Below are 9,001 nucleotides of genomic sequence, written 5' to 3'. Positions count from 1 at the left end.
ATTCACAAGGCCGCAGGGCCAGACGGATTACCAGGACGTGCACTCCGAGCATGCGCTGACCAACTGGCAAGTGTCTTCATTGACATTTTCAACGTGTCCCTGACCGGGTCTGTAATACCTACATGTTTCAAGCAGACCACCATAGTCCCTGTGCCCAAGAACACTAAAGTAACCTGGCTAAATGACTACCGACCCGTAGCACGACTCCAACACCATCATTAAGTTTTCCGAAGACAACGGTGGTAGGTATGATCACCGACAACAATGAGACAGCCAATAAGGAGGTCAGATACCTGGAAGTGTGGTGCCATGCCAACAACCTCTCCCTCAACGTGATCAAGACAAAGGAGATGATCGTGGACTACAGGAAAAGGAGGGCCGAGCACGCCCCCTTCTCATCGACGGGGCTTTAGTGGAGCAGGTTGAGAGCTTCAAGTTCCTTGGTGTCCACATCACCAACAAACTATTATGGTCCAAACAAACCAAGACAGTCGTGAAGAGGGCACGACAATGCCCAGTCCTCCTCAGGAGACTGAAAAGATTTGGCATGGGTCCTTAGATCCTCATAAAGTTCTACAGCTGCACCATCGAGAGTATCCTGACTGGTTGCATCACCACCTGGTATGGCAACTGCTCGGCCTCCTACCGCAAGGCACAACAGAGGGTAGTGCGTATGGCCCAGTACATCACTGGGGCCAAGATTCCTGCCATCCAGGACCTCTATACCAGGCGGTGTCAAAGGTAGGCCCTAAAAATTGCCTAAGGCTCCAGCCACCCTAGTCATAGACTGTTCTCTCTGCTACTGCACGGCAAGCGGTACCAGAGTGCCAAGTCTTGGTCCAGAAGGCTTTTACCCTTTAGCCATAAGACTGCTGAACAGATAATCAAATGGCTACCTGGACTATTTGCATTGACCCCCCCTTTTTATGCTGCTGCTACTCGCTGTTTAATATCTATGCATAGTCAATTTACCCCTACCTACATGTACATATTACCTCAATTAACCCAACTAACTCGGTACCGGTACCTCCTGTATATAGTCTCGTTATTGTTGTTTTATTGTTGCTCTTTTATTTTATGAAAATGTAGTTTCTTTAGTAAATGTTTTTTTCCTTAACTCTTATTTTTCTTAAAACTGCATTGTTGGTTAAGGGCTTGTAAGTAAGCATTTCACAGTATTTCGGCGAATGTGACAAATAAAATAAGATTTGAAACCCACACATGGGTGGTTTCCGCTAGCTGGAAAATGCAGGCTTTTGGCCGCTTAAATCAATTAAAAGACAACTTAAATCGTAGCCGGCCAAAATGTCCAGGGCTGCCTATCATACATCCCGATTTCACTCTTCAGCACCATTCTCTCACTCATTACCCTCTGCCTTACACGCATGCGCCTGCTGCAGAAGAGAGAAAGAGAGCTAGAGAGGAGCCTTGGGATACTGTTTATTGCCAGGATGTAGGTATTTTGCACTGAAGTAAAACGAAAGTTAGAGTACATGCCTATAGTGAAAAGTCCACAAGGGGAATGTCCCCTGAATGGACAAGTTTTAATATTGTGTTGGACAAAGATGAGAAGAACGTTGGCTTGGCCAAATGCAGGCTACTGTGAAAGTAGTTATTCAGGTAGGATGCAATTTTGGAACTTTAATTTGTGTATTTTTTTAATATTTATAAATATTTGTTTTATCCTTATTGTATATCATTGTTATTATTGTATGCCTATTTACTAATCTAAACCAGTTCTTTAAATAAGCAAAATGTGTTTTGTTACATCGGTTGAGAAATTGTCACTGGCTAAATTAAGTCCAATCTGTCTTTTTAAATGTTTTATCCGTATTTAGTTGAAGGTTCTAAGTAGGCCTGTTGTAAAATAAATACCATTAGCCTACTGCTGTTATTTGTTGGGTACGGTAGGCACTAGCCTTTCTAGGGAATTGCTGCAAAAATGTGAAGTTTTAAACCAGTTCGCAAGTCTTTTGTTTCATTCTGTTCCAACTGTAATGTTGTGTTTGCCACAATATAATATCCTACTCGTGTTATCCCTATAAGCAATGGCTTGACTTACTTTAGAAATGACGTGATCTTCCTGTCCGGGTTGGCACCCCCCCTTGGGTTGTGCCGTGGGGGAGATCTTCGTGGGCTATACTCAGCCCTGTCTCAAGATGGTAAGTTGGTGGTTGAAGATATCCCTCTAGTGGTGTGGGGGCTGTGCTTTGGCAAAGTGGGTGGGGTTATATCCTTTGGCCCTGTCCGGGTGTATCGTCGGACGGGGCCACAGCGTCTCCTGACCCCTCCTGTCTCAGCCTTCAGTATTTATGCTGCAGTAGTTTATGTGTCGGGGGCCTAGGGTCAGTCTGTCATAGCTGGAGTATTTCTCCTGTCTTATCCGGTGTCCTGTGTGAATGTAAGTATGCTCTCTCTAATTCTCTCTCTCTCGGAGGACCTGAGCCCCAAGACCATGCCTCAGGACTACCTGGCCTGATGACTCCTTGCTGTCCCCAGTCCACCTGGCCGTGCTGCTGCTCCAGTTTCAACTGTTCTGCCTGCAGCTATGGAACCCTGACCTGTTCACCGGACGTGCTACCTGTCCCAGACCTGTTGTTTTCAACTTTCTAGAGACAGCAGGAGCGGTAGAGATACTCTGAATGATCGGCTATGAAAATCCAACTGACATATACTCCTGATGGGCTGACCTGTTGCACCCTTGACAACCACTGTGATTATTATTATTTGACCCTGCTGGTCATCTATGAACATCTTGGCCATGTTATGTTATAATCTCCACCTGGCACAGCCAGAAGAGGACTGGCCACCCCTCATAGCCTGGTTCCTTTCTAGGTTTCTTCCTAGGTTCTGGCCTTTCTAGGGAGTTTTTCCTAGCCGCCGTGCTTCTACATCTGCATTGCTTGCTGTTTGGGGTTTTAGGCTGGGTTTCTGTACAGCACTTTGAGATATCAGCTGATGTAAGAAGGGATTTATATATACATTTGATATGATATACAGTTGAAGTCAGAAGTTTATATACACTTAGGTTGGAGTCATTAAAACTCGTTTTTCAACCACTCCACAAATTGATTGTTAACAAACAATAGTTTTGGCAAGTCGGTTAGGACATCTACTCTGCGCATGACAAGTAATTTTTGAACAATTGTAAACAATTGTTTACAGACAGATTATTTCACTTATAATTCACTGCATCAAAAATCTATTGGGTCAGAAGTTTATATACACTAAGTTGACTGTGCCTTTAAACAGCTTGTAAAATTCCAGAAAATTATGTCATGGCTTTAGAAGCTTCTGATAGGCTAATTTACATCATTTGAGTCAATTGGAGGTGTACCTGTGGATGTATTTCAAGGCCTACCTTCAAACTCAGTGCCTCTTTGCTTGAAATCATGGGAAATCAAAAGAAATCAGCCAAGACCCCAGAAAAAAAATGTAGACCTCCACAAGTCTGGTTCATCCTTGGGAGCAATTTCAAAATGCCTGAAGGTACCACGTTCATCTGTACAAACAATAGTACGCAAGTATAAACACCATGGGACCAAGCAGCCCTCATACCGCTCAGAAAGGAGATGTGTTCTATCTCCTAGAGATGAACGTACTTTGGTGTGAAAAGTGCAAATCAATCCCAGAACAGCAGCAAAATACCTTGTACCTGTTTCCTCCAGCATCTTCACAAAAGTATCTATATCCACAGAGAAATGAGTCCTATATCGACATAACCTGAAAGGCTGCTCAGCAAGGAAGAAGCCACTGCTCCAAAACCGTTCTAAAAAAGCCAGACTACGGTTTGCAACTGCACCTTTGGGGACAAAGATCGTACTTTTAGGATAAATGTCCTCTGGTCTGATGAAACAAAAATAGAACTGTTTGGCTATAATGACCATTGTTATGTTTGGAGGAAAAGGGGAAGGCTTGCAAGCCGAAGAACACCATCCAAACCGTGAAGCACGGGGTGGCAGCATCACATTGTGGGGGTGTTTTGCTGTAGGAGGGACTGGTGCACTTCACAAAATAGATGGTATCATGAGGAAAGGAAAATTATGTGGATATATTGAAGCAACATCTCAAGACATCAGTCAGGAAATTAAAGCGTGGTCACAAATGGGTCTTCCAAATGGGCAATGACCCCAAGCATACTTCCAAAGTAGTGACAAAATGGCTTAAGGACAACAAAGTCAAGGTATTGGAGTGGCCATCACAAAGCCCTGACATCAATCCTATAGAAAATGTGTGGGCAGAACTGAAAAAGCATGTGGGAGCAAGGAGGCCTACAAACCTGACTCAGCTACACCAGCTCTGTCAGGAGGAATGGGCCAAAATTCACCCAACTTATTGTGGGAAGCTTGTGGAAGGCTACCCAAAACTTTTTACTCAAGTTAAACAATTTAAAGGCAATTCTACAAAATACTAATTGAGTGTATGTAAACTTATGACCCATTGGGAATGTGATGAAATAAATAAAAGCTGAAATAAATAATTCTCTCTACTATTATTCTGACATTTCACATTCTTAAAATAAAGTGGTGATCCTAACTGACCTAAGACATGGAATTGTTACTAGGATTAAATGTCAGGAATTGTGAAAAACTGAGTTTAAATGTAGTTAGGCTAAGCTGTAGTTAGGCTAAAATGTAGTTAGGCTAAACTGTAGTTAGGCTAAGCTGTATGTAAACTTCTGACTTCAACTGTATGCATGAAAATACACAGTAAAAGTCAGCCATGCGTCATTTTCAACAGAACGCACCATGTAGGCAGAGTAGTCAGACTTCCTTACCAACTACTAGAACTGTACATTTGTTTTACCACTTGAGGAAATTCAGTAAGAACATGTTTTTGAATCCATGCAGCTTCTACATTTAGGCCTATAAAAGGTTTTTAGCTTTATTTCTTGATTGAACCCAAGTTGCATTGTCTTATGTCAGACAGCACGAAGAACAGTCTGTACTGTTTGAGGGACAAGCGTAGCTTCTTTATATAAATAGACCTGATTCTAAATACATTACATAGGCCTGATTATCAATGTGCCATTTTTCATCATGTTAATATATAACAATATATGCCTGTTGTAGGCTATAAGTATTTTATCTAATAAGACAGATACACACAGAGGACAGAGAGTGCTAAGATTGTGAAAATTGTGTGTGTGTGTGTGTGTGTGTGTGTGTGTGTGTGTGTGTGTGTGTGGTACTATAAAATAATCATAATCCTGTAAATGAGCACCATTGGGTGTTGCAAAAGTGAAAAGTGAAAGTATACAACTATACTCTCCCAATGTATAGTCACCAGGTTACATCTCTGTGTGGAGAGAAGATACTTTATAACAAGGACAATATCAATACATACAGTGCACTCTGAAAGTTTTTTTTGTATTAACCAAAAAAGTGTTAAACAAATCAATATATTTGAGATTCTTCAAAGTAGCCACCCTTTGCCTTGATGACAGCTTTGCACATGCCATACTACTAACTTCTCATAATAACTAACGTTGCTTTATAGAGAGTAGGCAACTAAGACAGACAGTGATGTGGTGCTCAGTGGTGAGGCTGAGGCAGGGTGCAATGAACCAGAGCACACAGAGAGAGAGGAAGCGAGCACAGAGAGAGAGAGAGCGAGAGAGAGCGAGAGAGAGAGCGAGAGAGAGCGAGAGCGAGCGAGAGAGAGAGAGCGAGAGAGAGGAAGCAAGCAGAGAGAGAGCGATTAGTACATCGGTTTCCATGTGGGATCCCCTGAGAAAATCGGTACTAAACTTACCAAAAAGTTAGGAACTTAATAAAAGGTAGATATGTTTCCACACATGGTCGATATTCCCCATAGGCTTAGGCCTACATTAAAAGGCAAACAATACAGTTGTAAAAATGTAAAGTTTTTGTTTTGTCACTGATTTTACGTGCAGCGTGAATCATTTCTCATAATTGTATGACATTACAATTGTAGCTAATAAGCTTTGTGCTTATAGATTGACTGAGGTGAATGAACGTACAGCCTCTAAGTGATACTAGCTGGGGTCATTTTTGCTTGTTTTAGCTGTTCTCAAAATAGCATTTAAAAAAAATTATAATTGTATAGAAATGCAGTAATTGAGCTTCAGCTTTGTTAACTGGTCACTGCCCTGGTTGTACCAATCCCGAGATATGCTAAATTCAGATGTGTTCTTTCTGTAAATCACTGTAAATCGTATATATTAGGTAGAATATTTCATTGATTAGTGTAATATTTCTTAATCCAGGTCCTGGGGACGCAAAGAGGTGCACATTTTAGTTATTGTCCCAGCAGTACACAGCTGATTATATTAATAAAGTGTGAATTGGAGGGGGGGGGGGGGGGGGGGGGGGGGTTGCACCCCTTTCAGTTCCCAGGATCAAGATGAAGAGTTACTGGATTAGAGCAACACAGAGCCAGTGTTTAGGCCAAACACTCTAAACGGATTGCTTTTACAATCTCCACCCAGCAGAGCTAGAAAAGGACTGACCACCCCTCAGAGGCCGGTTTCTCTCTGGGTTTATTCCTAGGTTCCTGCCTTTCAAGGGAGTTATCCTTGCTCTTTGGGGTTTTAGTCTGGGTTCTGTATAGCACTTTTTGAGACCTGCTGATGTAAAACGGGCTTTATACATACATATGGTGTGTGTGTGTGTGTGTGTGAACAAAACATTTCAAAGAAATGGGCCTAGTTTCCTGTAAGTCAGTTGTGACAGCACAACCGAAAGTGACTGATTCTGAAATCTCAGACTTCGGAGCGTTCAAAAGTACTGGAAACTCGCAGAGCTCTGAGTTTAGAGCAATGATTTTCTGACTCGAAGATCACTGACATGATCTTTTTTTTTTTTGAGTTCCCAGTTATTGGAACGCGGCATTAAGGCGTTTCCGTGTGAATGTCGTCGCGATGTAGGTGTTTTCCAGAGCGATCATTAACGCAGAACACACACCTTTGGGCTCTTGAAGGGACATATTCATTATCTCAGACAAGATGGCTTTGGTTATGTGAGTAGCAAATATGTGTTATACTGTACTTGTCACCAGGGTTCGGATCAATATTATTTCACTTCAGTCAATTCAAGAACTAAGAATTCAAATTCCTAATTTGTATCATAAAGAATCATTGGGGGAAGGTGAAATGGGAATTGACCCAAACGCTGATTGTCACCACTAGCTTTTTGGCGGGAGGGGGTGCTTCACGAAGCAACTAAAATTACGTACAAACGGCATCGTGTAACGGCGGTTATAGATGTTTTTTGTACTCATTTCAAGTTATGCATGTGATGGGAGACTAATTCAAACATTTAATTTGTTGAAACGACTGGACATATTAGATTAGGTGTAACATTTAATTGCTAAAAGCAACAGAGCCTTATATTTAGGACAAACTATATGGCTCTGTGTTGCTCTAATCAATGGAATGTCGGCGCTGTATTGACTCATCATTAAAATTATCATATTGCCAGCTAACTAAAATGAAGGGAGACGAGACAAGATAATTGAAAGCTAAATTATCACTAGAGTGCAGTGCGTCCATGCATGTCTGTGATTTTCGCCTATTTCATAACCGAGGCCACTTGAGTCTAAGCAACACTGCCACTCCCAGGCTATCATCATTAGGTTAAACAAGTGAAAGTGTTCTGTGGAGTGATTCACCTGTGTGGAGTCTGAACTGAGCACCTATCTCCAAAATACATACTGACTCTCAAACGAGGGTTTTTGTTCTGTGAGTAGTGTAATTGTCTTTGTCACCATTTCCCTCATCACTGTGACCCTGTGAAAATGTCAAATGGTGAGCTTGTCATTAAATTATTAATGGACATTTCCCTTAATTTCAACAGTCAAGGATTGGCTATCTGGGGCTTAAAAATCAGTCTGCTGGCAGTATCAACTAAAACTCTCATCGTTATTGGAATTTTCGCTGTTGTAGGAACTGCAACATACTACCTTGCCAAATCGCTTTATGGTGAGTAAGGCTAGGTTTAAAATGTATACAATGACCAATACAATGCATTTTGTAAAAAGTTGAAGATGTATTTTTTTGTCCGATGGTTGTGTGTGATTTGTCCTACACTTTTTGGTCCTGATCAAAACAAGGAGAAAATGAATGCTGTCCATATTGGCCTATACATTCAAGAATCCCTTTGCTTTGAATCACACTGATGCAATAGAAAACCCTACTGATTGGGCTGGTACTGTTTATAATTCAACAGAGAAACAGAAGGCGGCTTAAACCTCAGCAACATGACTAACGACTGGAGAGGAGCCAGAGAGAGGTTGATTAACTCGACGACTTACTGTCTCTCTTTACTGCTTTACTGCTCTGTTCATTACATGGGTTTTTACAATGAGTTGTAAAGGGAAATTGTCTATATGCTCTTGAGCAAGGCACTAATCCAGTGACTTACAAGAGCATTTAGGGTCAAGAGCTTCTGCTAAATGTCTAAAATATAAATATGACTTCAATTTCAGTGCACATGTCTGCCCACAATGGATAGAGTGGACCAATGAATCCAGCTGTTTATTAGATGAACAAAAAAAATCTGTATCACCTGTTCATATTGTCCTTTTCAATTGTTTCCCGTGTCTATCAAGACATTTAAACAACCTAAAAGTTAATTATAATTGTAATGTGTGGCAATTAAATGTATTCATCCCTCATCCTCCGTTTGACTTTAATGGTTTTCAAACTACATGTCTGGGTGGGTGGGAGGGAGGGATCAATGAAAGAAAAAGGGATATGACAATTAGTTTTTATGAAAGACCATCATGAGGGTGAGGTGCAGCGCTGGTCCAGTAGGGCTGCTATACTGTGGTTTTGGTCCTATCAAACTCTACAGTCAATGAAAGAAACCAACCTATAATACTTTCTCTAAAACACTCACCCTCAGACACAAGATGACTGATATTCTCCCAAACTAGCCACTAGTACTGTTTCAGCTAGTTAGAGTATGGTGCAATATTTCTTTCATACTTGGTCAGTATCCAGTACTGTATCTGTGTGATGTCAATGTCCTGTAAAATA

At 41.4% G+C, this 9,001-nt stretch overlaps 1 long non-coding RNA gene across 1 annotated transcript; it reads left to right on the top strand.

The window, feature by feature from the left end:
• Positions 1-6,397: 6,397 nt before the first annotated feature.
• Positions 6,398-8,637, top strand: LOC110496534 (uncharacterized). The gene is made up of 3 exons (XR_002469563.3): positions 6,398-6,981; positions 7,818-7,942; positions 8,190-8,637. It is a non-coding gene; the product is annotated as an uncharacterized LOC110496534 (long non-coding RNA).
• The last annotated feature ends 364 nt before the right edge of the window (positions 8,638-9,001 follow it).

Source organism: Oncorhynchus mykiss, chromosome 18 (assembly GCF_057628025.1).
Source record: "Oncorhynchus mykiss isolate SJ-2025 chromosome 18, ASM5762802v1, whole genome shotgun sequence".
Lineage (NCBI taxonomy): Eukaryota > Metazoa > Chordata > Actinopteri > Salmoniformes > Salmonidae > Oncorhynchus > Oncorhynchus mykiss.
The sequence above is the reverse complement of the archived record's forward strand: the minus strand, read 5'-3'. Positions and strand labels throughout refer to the sequence as shown.